Source organism: Psammomys obesus, unplaced genomic scaffold (genome assembly GCF_907164565.1).
Source record: "Psammomys obesus unplaced genomic scaffold, mPsaObe1.curated_primary_1811, whole genome shotgun sequence".
Classification (NCBI taxonomy): Eukaryota; Metazoa; Chordata; class Mammalia; order Rodentia; family Muridae; genus Psammomys; species Psammomys obesus.
Genome location: NW_026585687.1, coordinates 1,066,999 through 1,082,693, shown reverse-complemented (window position 1 = coordinate 1,082,693; position 15,695 = coordinate 1,066,999). Strand labels below are relative to the sequence as shown.

The 15,695-nt window shown below is 40.1% G+C and overlaps 1 protein-coding gene and 1 pseudogene across 1 annotated transcript in view; both read left to right on the top strand.

Moving 5' to 3' along the window:
- The window catches only part of Nexmif (neurite extension and migration factor), a 196,055-nt gene that overhangs the window by 168,104 nt on the left and 12,256 nt on the right, over positions 1-15,695 (top strand). The window lies entirely within an intron of this gene.
- Positions 1,771-3,845, top strand: LOC129665446 (endothelin-converting enzyme 1-like; annotated as a pseudogene).

Below are 15,695 nucleotides of genomic sequence, written 5' to 3'. Positions count from 1 at the left end.
CCAGCAATTTCTGTTGTCTCTTTTATTCCTCAAGCCCTGGTCCTCCCACTTCACACCTCACTGATTGAGATCCTTGTTCATGAGGTTTCAGGTCAAGTGGTACCCAACTGTGAGACAATACTACAGGAGAAATCATCAGGAGTGAGTACAACCATGATAAATATATAAAAGGGGTAAAAGTCAAAGTAGGAGACTTCATAAAAATACATAAGCAAAATACAAAGTTAAAAATGGGAAAGACAGGAAAGGGCTCGGAGTAAACGATGGGTCAACAAGATTCTAAAGAGTACTCTCTCTTCCTTCAGGTGCTTCCTTCACTTCTGCTTTCTGTCTTTGCAATATATTGCCAAAGAGCTTTTGGAAGTTTTTTTTTTAATTCTCTTGGCTCCCTGAAGTGGGTTCTGTAAATGTAAAGACATAGGAGGGTACAGGTAACTGTTTAAAGACAGAATATCACCTGCAAAGGCCAAGCAAGTTTCCCATTGATAGGTTTTCACTGTTGAATTTGATCTATGAGATTGCTTAGACCCACAGCATGAACATGATTCAGTTGTAATTCAACATCCCCATAAACTTAGGCTGTTTACTCCAAAAGAGACAGAAGAGTAAAAGTTTTAAAAAAAAAAAAAAAAAGAAAAGAAAATTAAACAATAAAGACAAAAGGCCCTGAGCTTAAGTCCTCTTTCTTGATTAGTTTAAGTGTACAGATTTTAGTATGTTTATCCTGTATTATGTCTAATATCCACTTGTGAGTGAGTATACACCCTATGTGTCTTTCTGCTTCTGGGATACCTCACTCAGGATGATCTTTTCCAGTGCTCAATCCCCATTCATAGAAGCAAAGAGGATGGACATCAGAGGAAGGAAAAACAAGGAACAGGACAGGAGCCTGCCACAGAGGGCCTCTGAAAGGCTCTACCCTGCAGGGTATCAAAGCAGATGCTGAGACTTATGGCCAACCTTTGGGCAGAGTGCAGGGAATCTTATGAAAGAAGTGGGAAATAGTAAGTCCTGGAGAGGACAGGAGCTCCATGAGGAGAGCAACAGAACAAAAAATCTGGACATAGGGGTCTTTTCTGAGACTGATACTCCAACCAAGGACCATGCATGGAGATAACCTAGAACCCCTGTACAGATGTAGCCCATGACAGTTCAGTGTCCAAGTGGGTTCCATAGTAATGGGAATGGAATAGGGACTGTCTCTGACATGAACTGATTGGCCTGCTCTTTGATCACCTCCACTTGAGGAGGGAGCAGCCTTACCAGGTCACAGAGGAAGACAATGCAGCCACTCCTAATGAGACCTGATAGACTAGGATCAGAAGGAAGGAGAGGAAGACCTCTCCTATCAGTGGACTGGAGGAGAGGCATGGGTGGAGAAGGGAGAGGGACAGTGGGATAGGGAGGGGAGGAGGGAGGGGGCTACGGGGAAATACAAAGTGAATAAAGTATAATTGAAATTAAAATTAAAAAAATTTTAAAAATGCCCTGAGCTCGAGGAAGCTTGTCAATTCTTGAATTACAAAAAAGTTTCTTTTCTTGTTGATGCATTCATAAAATCACCCAAAATGGCTCCTACCCATTTAGCTGATCCAACTACCCATACTACAGCAGAGTATTTCACAGACAAATGTAGTAAAAAGAACACAGTAGGAACACAGTGGCAGCAGCTGCACTGATTTGAGAGCACAGGCTGCAGCAGCACATTGCAGCCAGAGCCCAAGCCCAAAGGGATACACAGCCAGAGCCTTGCTACAGAGCCCATGAACGATGATGATGACCTACAAACAGAAGACGCTGGACAAGGAGGGCCTGCTGGACTCACTTTCTGACGGTGACATGCCTTGCAGGTGAACTTCTGCAGCTCCTGGAGAAGCCAGAGATGCTAAATGGTGTCAACTCCCATTTAGAAACAGCTAATGAGTCTGCTGTTGCTTCTGGCAGGAGAGCTGGTAGTCTGCCTGGCAGCCCTAGACATCTAGTACTGGACAAAATTGACCCCAGTATGTTTGAACATGCCTGCATCTAATTGGCCAGTTCCATCTTAAACTCCATGAACCCCACGGTGAACCCCTGCCAGGAATTCTTCAGCTACATCTGTGAGGCATGGACCAAAGGCAACACCATACCTAATGGCCACTCACAATGGCGGGACTTTCCGCAACCTCTGAGAACACAATCAAGCCATCACAGAGCACCTGCTCAAAAGTTCCACTGCCAGCATGAGTGAGGCAGAGGAAGGCCCGCATTTCCTGCCATGTGTGTAAGAATGAAATAAGGATTGAGGTGCTCGGCCAAGCTCTGATAGAACTCATAGAAAACTTTGGAGCTGGAATACCACAAGACCCTTGGCTGAGGACAGTTTCAAAGACACACTGCAGGTGATCACAAGCCACTATCAAACCTTACTCTTTTCTATGTCAGTGTGGATTCTAAGAAATCCAAAAGCAATGTGATCTATGTAAACCAGTCCAGCCTGGCTTGTCCTCTTACAGACCTGAACAAATGGAAAACAAGAAGGTGCTGACACTATATCACATGGTTCATCAGAGGAAGCTGCTGAGCAGTGGGAATGAGGACTCCATCCAACCCTAAATGCAGCATATTATGGATCTTGAAACAAGTACTAGCCCATGTCACTATCCCCCAGAAGATGTGCCAGGATGAGGAGTTTGTCTACCACAAAGTCACAGCAGCTGAGCTGCAGATGTTGGCACCTCCTACCAACTGGTTACCCTTTCTCAACACTACTTTTTTTAACTCAATGGAGATCAATGAGTCTGAGCTGATCATGATCGACAAGGAAGAATACCTGGGACAAGTCTCTACCCTCATCAGCAACACCAACAGGTGAATGCTGAACAACTACCTGATATGGAACCTGGTACAAAAACCAGTACTCTCAGGATGATAATAAGTTCATGAAGGTCATAGGACCTGTTTCCCTCGATGGAAGTTTTGTGTGTGTGTGTGTGATACAGAAAACAACTTGGGCTTTATCCTGGACCCCATGTTTGTGAAAGTGACCTTCACTGAAGACAGCAAAAGCATAGCCAGTGAGTAACTCTTGGAGATCAAGAAAGCATTTGGAGAGATCCTGAGGTATATGGATGAAGATATCCAGAAATCAGCCAAGAAAAAGGCAGATAGATGCCATCTACATGATAGACTACCACAACTTCATCATGGACCCTAAGGACAAAGACTTCAATGATTGCACCATATTTTCCTATCTATACTTCGAGAACTCCAGGACTTTTCAGCTTTTTGTGAATAGTCACAGCCTACCAGCTCAGTAAAACCCCCAATAGAGATCAGTGGAGTATGACCCCACCCCACCAAAAACGAGATTGTGTTTCTATTTAGAATTCTGTAGGCACCATTCTGTACTCACTCTTCACCCAATGCTGTAAACTTTGGTAGCATTTGTATCATCCTGGGACACAAGCTTACTCAATGTTTTGACGATCAAGACCAGGAATATGATGAGGATGGGAACTTCTAACCCTGGTGGAGAAACTCATCCATGGAGGCCTTCAAGCAGTAGATCAATTACATGGTGCAGCAATACAGCAACTGCATTATAAACTGGGGGCCCATGAATGATCGGCACACTATCAGGGAGAACGTTGGCCACAATGGGATCCTCAAGGCAGCCTATGAAGCTTACCAGAACTGGGTAAAGAAGAATAGAGCTGTGAAGACACTGCTTTCTCTGGGTCTCACCCTCAACCAGGTCTTCTTGGGATTTGAACAGATCTGGTGCTGTCTGACTACCTGACAGCTCCCATGAAAGTCTCAGCACCAACCTCCACACCCTTTCCTGCTTTCATGTTCAGCCTTGAAGCAGGTTATATTTAGGAATTAACATGTATGTGCATATACACATAACAATGAAAAAAGAGGTCATAATTTTGAAAAAGAACAAGGTGGGAAATATGGGAGTTCTTGGAAGGAGGAAAGGGAAGGGAGAAATGGTGTAATTATATTAGAACCTCAAAACTACTCCCCCTCGTGGGGGAGCAGCTTTACCAGACTACAGAGGAAGGCAATGCAGCCAGTCCTGATGAGACCTGATAGGCTAGGGTCAGATGGAAGGGGAAGAGGACCTCCCCTATCAGTGGACTTGGCAAGGGGCATGAGAGGGGGTGAGGGAGGGGCTACAGCGGGGATACAAAGTGAATAAACTATAATTTATAAATATATATATATATAATTTTTAAAAGCTGAAAATGAAAAAAAAGAATCTTAAAACTAAAAGAAGAAATAAAAACAAAATTCTTAAGGAAAAATATAGATTTGGTAGCTCTTAGCCTTCATAATACTGCAAACTTTTAATACAGTTCCTCATATCCTGGTAAACCCCAACTATAAAATGATTTTTGTTGCAACTTCATAACTAGTTTTACTACTGTTATGAATGATAATATAATATCTGTGTTTTCTGGTGGTCTTAGGTGACCCCTGTGAAAGTGTTATTGAATCCCTAACAAGATCACAACCCACAGGTTGAGAACTACTGCCTTAGAATTTCTTTGTGATCATTTTTATGTCCTCATTCTTAATATTTTAAGGTTGTATGGTTGATCACTTAAGTATGTTTATTGTACCTAAAAATATTATGTAGGGGCTAGAGACATAGTTTGATGGTTAAGAGAACTTGTTGCTTTTGCAGAGCACCAGATTTCAGTTTATACGACTCATGTTGGGTGTCTCATAGCCACCTGTGAATCTAGCTCCGGGGATCTGTGCCTTCTTCTAACCCTGGTGGAGGGACTCATCCATGGAGGCCTTCAAGCAGTAGACCAATTACATGGTGCAGCAATACAGCAACTGCATTATAAACTGGGGGCCCATGAACGATTGGCACACTATCAGGGAGATGGAACACACAGACAGATGGGAGGACAGGGACACACACACACACACACACACACACACACACACACACATGTTTTTAAAATTTCAAAGCATTTCTAACCTAGATCTTTGAAATCTTGCAGTGTATCAGAAGACAGAATTAACCAGGCAGAACTGTGGACAAAAATGCTATCTGCTTTGCTAAGCTAATTATTTCTTCCGCTTTTGACTGGGAAGAATAGTTATAGACAGAGCTATCTAGACTAGAATGAAAAACCTTCTGTGGACCTAATCACTACAACAGTACTGTCTTTGTGTTTCATTTCAGTCTCTGACCAAACCTGTAGATTACCTATCATTAGTAGCAGTTTTCTGGTTGTTTGCTCATTTTCCACTGTGACAGCTACAACCCAGGTTCTCTTCATTAGCCATGTAGGACCTAACAGTCTTAATACTGACCTGATTTATTTACATAAAAACCTTGCATATAGATTTTTTTGAGGCTACTCTGCCTTGAAATCCACCTGCTTTCAATGTTCTTTTCATAACTCTGTATTAACTTCTCAACCTCTTTCTTCTATGTGCTGACTATTTTGCCTCACCAAGTCTCTAAACCACATATCTATAGCTCTGCTGAAGGCTAATATTTCTTTTCCATTTCTATTTCCTGATTCCTGATTCCAAGGTTTTGTTTTGTTTTTGGCATTGTACACTTGATCTCCTAAAACTACCTCTTTGTCTCTCTCTCTCTCTCTCTCTCTCTCTCTCTCTCTCTCTCTCTCTCCCTCTCTCTCGCACGCGCGCGCGCTCTCTTTTTAAACAAAGTCTCACTCTATAGCCCTGACTACTCACAAACTCATGATAATCTTCCTGCATTAGCTTCTCAAGTGTTGGGATTACAGCATAGGTCCCCATGCCTAGCCTTATCTCCCTACATTTTTCTATGCCATTATCACTGGTCTTAATGTTCTTCACCAATTAAAACTTTGTAATATCCTTAAAAATCACTCCATAATTCAGTTTCAGTATGTTATCAGTTATACATATCTAAATATGTATATACTAAATGGTTTTGCTATATTAGAGTTTAAAATCTTTCCTCTTTATTCGGACAAAAGGGGGGAAATGTTGCAGGATATTTGATCAGACTGTGAAACTTGAGATTATGTTGTTTACTGGGAAAAACCTGTTGCTAGTTGTGATGTGGCTCAGCATGGCACACAACTTTAATCAAAAAGCTTTCTATTTGAATACTATAAACAGGGTTAAATAAAGTCAACCATAGGTCAAGAGGCAGAGCAAGAAAACAGTTGACAGGGAGTGAACATAGGAAAAAAAAAACAGAAAGTAAGAGGAAATCAGGAAGATGGATAGAGAGATGCACAGGAAGTAGAAGGGAGGGACATTCAGTTTGAGGGTGTTTTTTTTTTTTTGAGACAGAGTAAAAGGGGACAGCTTCCTTTTGGGGAAGAAGGTTAACTGGGTGCTTTCTCTGCCTTTCTGAGCTAGCAGGCTTTCACCCCAGCTTCTGGTTCATGGGTCTTTATTTGTAAAATCAAACAACCTAGATATTATTAAAAAACAAAAGTACTGCTACCCAGATTTTCACTCTTATTTTCATATCATTCAACATTATTTTAAAGCAAACTTTACAGACTACAGACAACACTCTAAACCAGGCGCTTTAGAGATAAACAGTACCATATAGCCTTTTGGGTGATATCATACATAAAGAAGTGATAAATAAACATGGAAGAGATCGAAGATTTTTGAGAGCCTAAAGAGCAGAGACAAATTTTGTCATGAGTTGTAATAGTTAAGGAATGTGTCAAAGTACAAATGAGTGGAAAAAGATATAGAGGTGAAAGAAAAGGACAGGAAGAATAGAGAAAGGGAAAGGCGTTCCTGGCAAAGAGAATTTCAAGTATAAAATATTCAGAAGCAAAAAGCCACATATTAAGAGAAAAACCTGATGCCAGGGTCCCATTGCTGAAGATAACACCTAAACAACTCATTGAACTTGGAAAAAAATGACATGCTGCCTCCACAGAACATCTAGCCCTACATTTTAGGGTGTTTGTTACAAGAAGGTTCTCTGCACACTACCAAAAGAAAAATATAAACACCAGTATAGCCACAGACTGTTTGATCTACAGTGCTGTCCTGCCTGCAAGATATGCAAGATATGCTAGGTTTGCTCCACGAGATGGAACCCATACCCCACACTGCTTGGATGACCAAGAAGCTAAGACTAGATAGTCCAGGAACCTAGGGTAAAACCAAATATTACTGTTCTACTAAAGTAACATAGAGATAAAATAACATTCTACCATACTCATAGATCAGTGTCATGCTCATCCATCATCTTTCTGCAGCAGATGGGAAAAAAATATAGACACCCACAGCCAGACATTATACAGAGAGTGAGAGATCTTTGAACACCCTGCCCTGAGTAGGATGTTTTCATCAAATCCTTCCCCTCATGGCTCAGAAAACCTTGTGGAAGTGGAGGTGGAAATAGTCTAAGAGCCAGAGAGGATGGAGGGCATCAGGAGAACAAGGCCCTCTATAAATCAAAACAGGATCAAAGCTCACGGAGACTAAGGTAGCATGTACAGGGCCTATATAGATATATACCAAGTACTCAGCATGTATACTGTGGCTATTAGTACTTTTATGAGATTCCTGATTGTGCAAATGAGTAGGTCTCTGATTTTTGTGCCTTCTCTTGGGTTCTTTTTCTTCTTTTTGTTTGTTTTGTCCAATTCTGATGTTTTTGTTTTACCATACTGAATCATTAACAAAAATGTAAAAAGCTACAGAATGAAAAAGAGATGAGACTTAAGAAGTTGCATGTGGATTTAGAAAATCACTATATACAAAGCAAATAGAACATTTTAAGGCCAGTCATAATACCTACATTGTTAATTTTCTTAATTTTTATTAATTACACTTTATTCACTTTGTATCCCCCCATGAACCCTTCCCACCTCCCCTCCCAGTCCCACCCTCCCTCTCCCTTCTCCACACAGGCCCCTCCCCAAGTCCACTGATAGGGGAGGTCTTCCTCTGCTTCCTTGTAATCCTAGTCTATCAGGTCTCATCAAGAGTGGCTGTATTGTCTTCCTCTGTGGCCTGGTAAAGCTGCTCTCCCCTGAGGTGTAGGTGATCAAATAGCAGGCCAATCAATTCATGTCAGAGACAGTCCCTGCTCCCATTACTATGGAACCCACTTGGACACTGAACTGCCATGGGCTACATCTGTGCAGGGGTTCTAGGTTATCTCCATGAATGGTCCTTGGTTGGAGTATGAGTCTCAGAAAAGACCCCTCTATAGCACTTCCTTAAATGATAGACTGGAATGAGAGACCCAGGGTATTTCAAGAATGCTTTTTGGCCTAGACTGCCTTTTCCTCCACTTCACTTCCCTATCAACACCTCCTGAAAGATCATTTTTCAATGTGTATCTCAAATATTGTTGCTAAAAGTGAAGCCCTTCCTGATTTCTGTCTTCTCCAGTGGTAGAATAATTGCATCATAAGTTCCCATCAAAACGTTTTGTCTCTCTTCTAGTGTACTAATGCCTGTATTAGAATTTGTCCATTTTTAACTTCTCTTACTAGGTATAGAGTACCTCAAGAACAAGCTTCTAGTCTCATTCATCTGTCTTTTCTACAGCAGTGCTTGATAAAACATATAAGCATGGGTAGTATTGAGTCAGTTTGTGACTTTATTTAAACCGGTGTTCCAGCAGTTGGTACTACTTAAATACCAATGACTTTGTCACAACTATGTCATTACCTTATATTTCACTTTTTTCCCCAGTTGGGAAAAGCAATGGATACACACACACACACACACACACACACACACACACACACACACACAGCAACAAATACTGGTATGAGCCATCTACACAATCAGACACAAGTTTTCAAGGCCTCTGAAGAATAGCATAACAGTCAAGTGGACAAAAATCTGTGAGCCTTCCTTAGGCCTAATCAAAGGGAAGGTACATGCTTTTCCAGTTTCATTGAGAATTGCCTTGATTCAAAATATCTGTCTCCAACTAATGTTATTCCAATGCCATTTCATTGTACTGTTCCTCCAAAAGTACTAATCAGTTTTAACATAAAATAGATTTTTTCAAACCTCACCAAATTTGTTGTCTTAAATACCTTATCAATAGGAAAAAGCTAACACAAGCTCAGGGTTAGGATATGAGAAATTATTGTCTCTCTCCAGAATCATTTTTGTAAACTACCAAGATATAAATAAATAAAAATTAAGAAAATGAATGCATGTAGTTATCTATTTTAAAATAAGATTTGAAAACTCATAAGAAATGTCTAAAAGATTGCTTAGAATTTACCTTTTTAATTCTAGAAAATAAACACTTATTAATTGATTAAATTAATTCCTATGCTACTCAGTTTTCCTTTTTAAAAGAAAATGGGAATTTACTAAAACGAACTTTGTAAAGTAGTTATAAATCAAACTGAAATACTTTTAATAACAGCCATACTCTTTATTGTTCTCTCACTATCACAGGTCTTCAAGCCCACACACTCTACTCTGAATTTTCTTAGTTTGCTGCCAAAGTATAGCTCTCCTCTCTTATAAGCCTTATAACACTTCCTTTACTTCTGAGCTATAAATTCTGGGTACTGGGTAAGATTTTTCTGTTAAAGGAAATTGATGTTCTTACCCAGAATAAAGATAGAATGTTTCTACTATGTCCAGGAACAATAAATATTTTTATCGTGCCTGACATGATTGAATAATTATTGATACTTAAGTGTATTGCTCCTTTATAAAACATTAGTTCTTAGTAATAATCAGTACCCTGCATGTGTGAATGCATAAATATATAAATACAACTTGCTAAGTCTATATAAATACAGCCAGCTAGTCCATTTGGTTGTTTTATATATATCTGGTTTCAGGGCTGACCGTTCTGTATTGGACAGCCAATAAGGGGGTTCATCTGTAGGAAAGGCTAATTCTCCTCCAAGTAGTCATTAGTTACTTGTCATTTATTATTATTATTATTATTATTATTATTTACTTTGTATCCCAGTTGTAGCCCCCCTCCCTCACCATCATACTTATCATTCTTTGTCTAAGGATAGGACACCAAAAATTTCCCCCTTCCTCTGTTGATAGGTCCATTACAGAGTAGAAACTCTAAGGCCCTGATGCCTTCCTCTTCACTAATTTGATCTTTTATTATTTTTTTTACAAAAGTTGTTAGTTTCATGAGATCCCAACTGTTGATTATTTCCTTAATTAGCATTATACCTAGGAAGAGGAGAGTGTTCATGCTTGTGTGTGTGTGCATCTATTCTGTATGTGATTAATTTTTAATGTTATTATTTTCTGAATTTCTTTGTTATCTATTGTATTTTCTCTCTTCATATAATTGCATTTCATTTTAATTAATTAATATTTAACTAACTGGAATAATGTTTGCATTACTTTCATTCTGGCAAATTTGGCTAAGGGTTTATTAATACTGTTTATCTTTCCAAAGGACAGGGTCTTTACTTGATTCTTTGAATATTTTTTGTTGTTGTTACTGTTATTTCTCCTTTAATTAATTTTAGGCTTTATTTTGATTATCTCTTCTTACCTACCGTCTTTTGCTTTGTTTTTTTTTTCATCTCTTTCCAAGGCTTAAGGCACATTAGATGATTAATTTAAGATATCTCAATTTTTTTGAAAAAAAATATATATTTATATTTTAAAAGATTCAAGTTGTTTGCATATAAAATATCAATCAATAACTTTAATTTGCCTTTGATTCCCTGTTGTTGGAAAAATTTTGACAAAGCTTGCATGCTAATTTGCCCTTAGTTGCAAGTATTATAGGCAATCTTGTGCTTTACCTATGACAGGATAACCCTTCTTTGAAATCATCAGATTTCAGTGATGATTCAGAAGCAGCATCCAACTTTTTTTTTTTTTTTGTATTCATGGACATTTCTTTTTTTATTATTTTTTTAACTTTTTTAATTAATTACACTTTATTCACTTTGTATCGCCCCATAAGCCCTTCCCTCTTCCCCTCCTGATTCCACCATCCCTTCCCCTTCTTCACACATGCCCCTCCCCAAATCCTTCCTTCTGATCTTAGTCTATCAGATCTCATCAGGAGTGGCTGCATTGTCATCATCTGTTGCCTGCTAACTTTGCTCCCCCCTCAGGGGGAGGTGATCAAAGAGCAGGCCAATCAGATTATGTCAGAGACAGTCCCTGATCCCATTACCATTGAACCCACTTGGACACTAAACTGCTATGGGCTACATCCGTGCAGGGGTTCTAGGTTATCTCCATGCATGGTACTTGGTTGAAGTATGAGTTTCTGGGAAGATCCCTGTGTTCAAATTTTTTGGTTCTGTTGCTCTCCTTATGGAGTTCCTGTGCTCTCCAGATCTTACTATTTCCCACTTCATACAAAAGACTCCATGCACAGCGCTCAACAGTTGGCCATAAGTCTCAGCATCTGCTTTGATAGTCTGCAAGGCAGAGCCTTTCAGAGGCCTTCTGTAACAGGTTCCTAGATTGATTCCTGTTTTCTTCTCCTTCTGATGTCCTTCCTCTTTACCTTTTGGAATTGGGATTGAGCATTTTAGTCAGGGTCCTCTCTCTTTATTAGTTTCTTCAGATGTACAGATTTTAGTAGGTTTATCTTATAGTACATGTCTATATGAGTGAGTATACACCGTGTGTTTCTTTCTGCTTCTGGGACAGCTCACTCAGGATGATCCTTTCCAGGTCCCACCATTTACCTGCAAATTTCATGATTTCCTTATTTTTCATTGCTGAGTAATATTCCATTGTGTAGATGTACCACAATTTCTGCATCCATTCTTCAGTTGAGGGGCATCTGGGCTAATTCCATCTTCTGGCTATTACAGATAAAGCTGCTACAAACATGGTTGAGCAAATGTCCTTTTTGTGTACTTGAACCTCTTTTGGATATATGCCTAGGAGTGGTATGGTTGGATCTTGAGGAAATGCTATTCCTAGTTGTCTGAGAAAGTGCCAGATTGATTTCCAGAGTGGTTGTACAAGTTTACATTCCCACCAGCAGTGGAGGAGGGTTCCCTTTTCTCCACAATCTCTCCAGCATGTGTTGTCACTTGAGTTTTTGATCTTGGCCATTCTGATGAGTGTAAGGTGAAATCTCAGGGTCGTTTTGATTTGCATTTCCCTGATGACTAATGACTCTGAGCATTTCTTTAAGTGTTTCTCTGGCATTCGATATTTCTCTATATAAAATTCTGTTTAGCTCTGTTCCCCATTTTTAATTGGATTACTTGGTTTGCTGCTTTTCAGCTTCTTTAGTTCTTTATATATACTGGATATGAGTCCTCTGTCAGATAAAGGGTTGGTGAAGATTTTTTCCCAATTTGTAGGTAGTCGTTTTGTTTTATGACAGTGTCCTTTGCTTTACAGAAGCTTTTCAGTTTCATGAGATCCAATTTATTGATTGTTGCTCTTAGAGCATGTGGTGTTGGTGTTCTGTCCAGGAAGTTTTCTCCTGTACCAATGAGTTCTAGGGTATTCACCACTTTTTCTTCTAACCGATTTAATGTGTCTGGTTTTATGTTGAGGTGTTTGATCCACTTGGACTTTAGTTTTGTGCAGGGTGATAAGTATGGATCTATTGGCATTTTTCCACATGTAGACATCAAGTTGGACCAGCACCATTTGTTGAAGATGCTATCTTTTTTCCATTGTATGGTTTTGGCATCTTTGTCAAAGATCATGTGTCCACAAGTGTGTGGGTTTATTTCTGGGTCTTCTGTTCAGTTCCATTGATCCACCAGTCTGTTTTTATGCCATTATCAAGCAGTTTTTACAACTGTTGCTCTATAGTACAGCTTAAGATCAGGGATGGAGAAACCTTCAGAAAATCTTTTATTGTAGAGGATCGTTTTAGCAATTCTGGGTTTCTTGTTATTCCATATGAAGTTGAGAATTTTTCTTTCCAGGTCTGTAAAGAATTGTGTTGGTAATTTGATGGGAATTGCATTGAATCTGTAGATTGCTTTTGGTAAGATGGCCATTTTTACTATGTTAATCCTGCCACGCCATGAGCATGGGAGATCTTTCCATCTTCTAATATCTTCTTCTAAGTCTTTCTTCAGAGACTTGAAATTTTTTTCATACAAGTCTTTGAGTTGCTTGGTTAGGGTTACACCAAAGTACTTTATGTCATTTGTGGCTATTGTGAAGGTTGTTGTTTCCCTAATTTCTTTCTCAGCTCTTTTGTCTTTTGTATACAAGACGGCTACTGATTTTTTAAAGTTAATTTGGTATCTGGCCACTTTGCTGAAGGTGTTTATCAGCTGTAGGAGTTCCCTGGTAGAATTTTTGGGGTCACTCACGTATACTCTTATATCATCTGCAAATAGTGCTAATTTGACTTCTTCCTTTCCAATCTGTATCCCTTTGATCTCCTTCAACTCTCTTATTGCTCTAGAAAGGACTTCCAGAACTATGTTGAAGAGATAGGGAGAGAGTGGGCAGCCTTACCTTGTCCTTGATTTCAGTGGGATTGATTTAAGTTTCTCTCCATTCAATTTGATGTTGGCTAGAGGCTTGCTGTATATCACCTTTACTATGTTTAGATATGTGCCTTGTATCCCTGATCTCTCCAATACTTTAAACATGAATGGATGTTGGATTTTGTCAAATGCTTTTTCAGCATCTAGGGAGATTATCATGTGTTTTTTTTTCTTTCAGTTTGTTAATATGGTGGATCACATTGATGGATTTCTGTTTTACTGAACCACCCCTGCATACCTGGGATGAAGCCTACTTGGTCATAGTGGATGATACCTTTGATGTGTTCTTGTATTCAGTTTGCAAGTATTTTGTTGAATAGTTTTGCATCAATGTTCATAATGGAGATTGGCTTGAAATTCTCTTTCTTTGTTGAGTCTTTGTGAGGTTTAGGTACCAAGGTGACTGTGACTTCATAGAATGAGTTTGGTAATGTTTCTTCTGTTTCTATTTTATGGAATAGTTTGAAGAGATCTGGAGTTAGCTCTTCTTTGAAGGTCTGGTAGAATTCTGCGCTGAATCCATCTGGTCCTGGGCTTTTTTTGGATGGGAGACTTTCGATGACCGCTTCTATTTCCTTGGGGGATATAGGACGATTTAATTGATTTACCTGGTCTTGATTCAGCTTTGGTAATTGGAATCGATCAAGAAAATTGTCCATTTCATTTAGATTTTCAAATTTTGTGGCGTATGGACTTTTGAAGTAAGTCCTAATGATTGTTTGGATTTCCTCAGTGTCTGTTGTTATGTTCCCCTTTTTATTTCTGATTTTGTTGTTTTGGATGGTGTCTCTCTGCCTTTTAGTTAGCTTGGCTAAGGGTTTGTCTATCTTGATTTTCTCAAAGAACCAGCTCTTGGTTTCATTGATTCTTTGAATTGTTTATTTTTTTCTAATTCTTTCAGTGATTAAGTATTTCCTCTCTAAAGGCCACAAGCTGTTTGGCTACAACTTCCTGTATTTCTTAGGGATGGCCATAATCTGTTTGTTTTTATCTTCCTCTATTTTTTTTACGGATGACCATAATCTGTTTGAGTTTTTCTTCCTCTAGGTATTTACACATTTTATTTGTTTCCTTTGTTATCCTCTTCATAAGCATAGATGTTATGTCATCTTCTTGAATTTCAATTATGCTGGGGTGTCCAGGGATACTTGCCCCTGGATAACTGGGTTCTGGAGATGCCATATTGCTCTATCTTTTGTTGGTTGAGCTTTTACGCTGGCCTCTACCCATTGGGCTATCTTAGGTGTTTGGAGTTAGTTTCTGGTGGTTCCTGGAATCCTGTGGTGGAGAGAATCCCCTTGGCAGGAAGAAGGCTTTTCTGAAGGAATCCTCCTCAGCTTTTTGGGTATGGTCACTCTATGGCTGGCGTTTTTCAGGAGTTGCCACAGCTCACCTCAGGCATAGAGACCTGAGTGGTAACTGCGATTCTTGTTAGTCTAGAGGGCTCTCCTCTCACCCAGAGAAGTCCTGTAAATAGCTACCCTGCTTCTGGGTTTCTTTCTGTAAATTTAGTGAGCTGCTGCTGTAACCTGGGTGTCCCAGGGTTTGGTCAGTTTTGTTAGGGATAACTGGTTGCCCCTTGGAACAGTATCTGGGGGTTGATCTCGGGGATCCCGAGCTTTTGTAGGTCTGAGGTTGGGGCTCTGTGCCCCAGTACCCAAGCAGTAATCTGTGGTGGGTGGGTACTGCTCTCCTTGTAACAGCAGGCTATCTGGTGCACAGCAGGTCCCAGGGTTGGGCCAGTCTGCTGGACCTTTTCCAGGGATATACTGGGTAGCCTAAGTCTGTCCCCTTTGTTTTGTTCCCTGTGATGATTTCTCCTGACAGTGACTCCAAGTCTCTGGTGCCCTGGGGCGCACAGCTCTATTTGTGAGGAATAGTTGGTACAGAGAAGGTCTCTGGGCTGGTGGCACCCGTGCCTGCCCACGCTGGTCTGTGGGACCTTTTCCAGGCATATACTGGATGACCTAGTATCCAGTATATTGGGTCCCCGTTTCCTTCCTTCCCTGTGGGGTTTACTCCTGACAGGGACCCCCAGTCTCTGTTGCCCTGGGGCACACAGCTTTGTCTGTGAAGGAGAGCTGGGCGCAGGAACAACTCTATGTGCTCATGGCTTGAGCCCAGTTCAGTGATGGCGGCTCGTACCCGCCAGTCTGCGAAACCTTTTCCAGGAAAAGACTGGGTGACCCGTGGCAAGTCCTGTTACCTTCCTTCCCTGTGGGGTTTTCTCGAGACTGGGACTCCCAGTCTCTGGTGTTT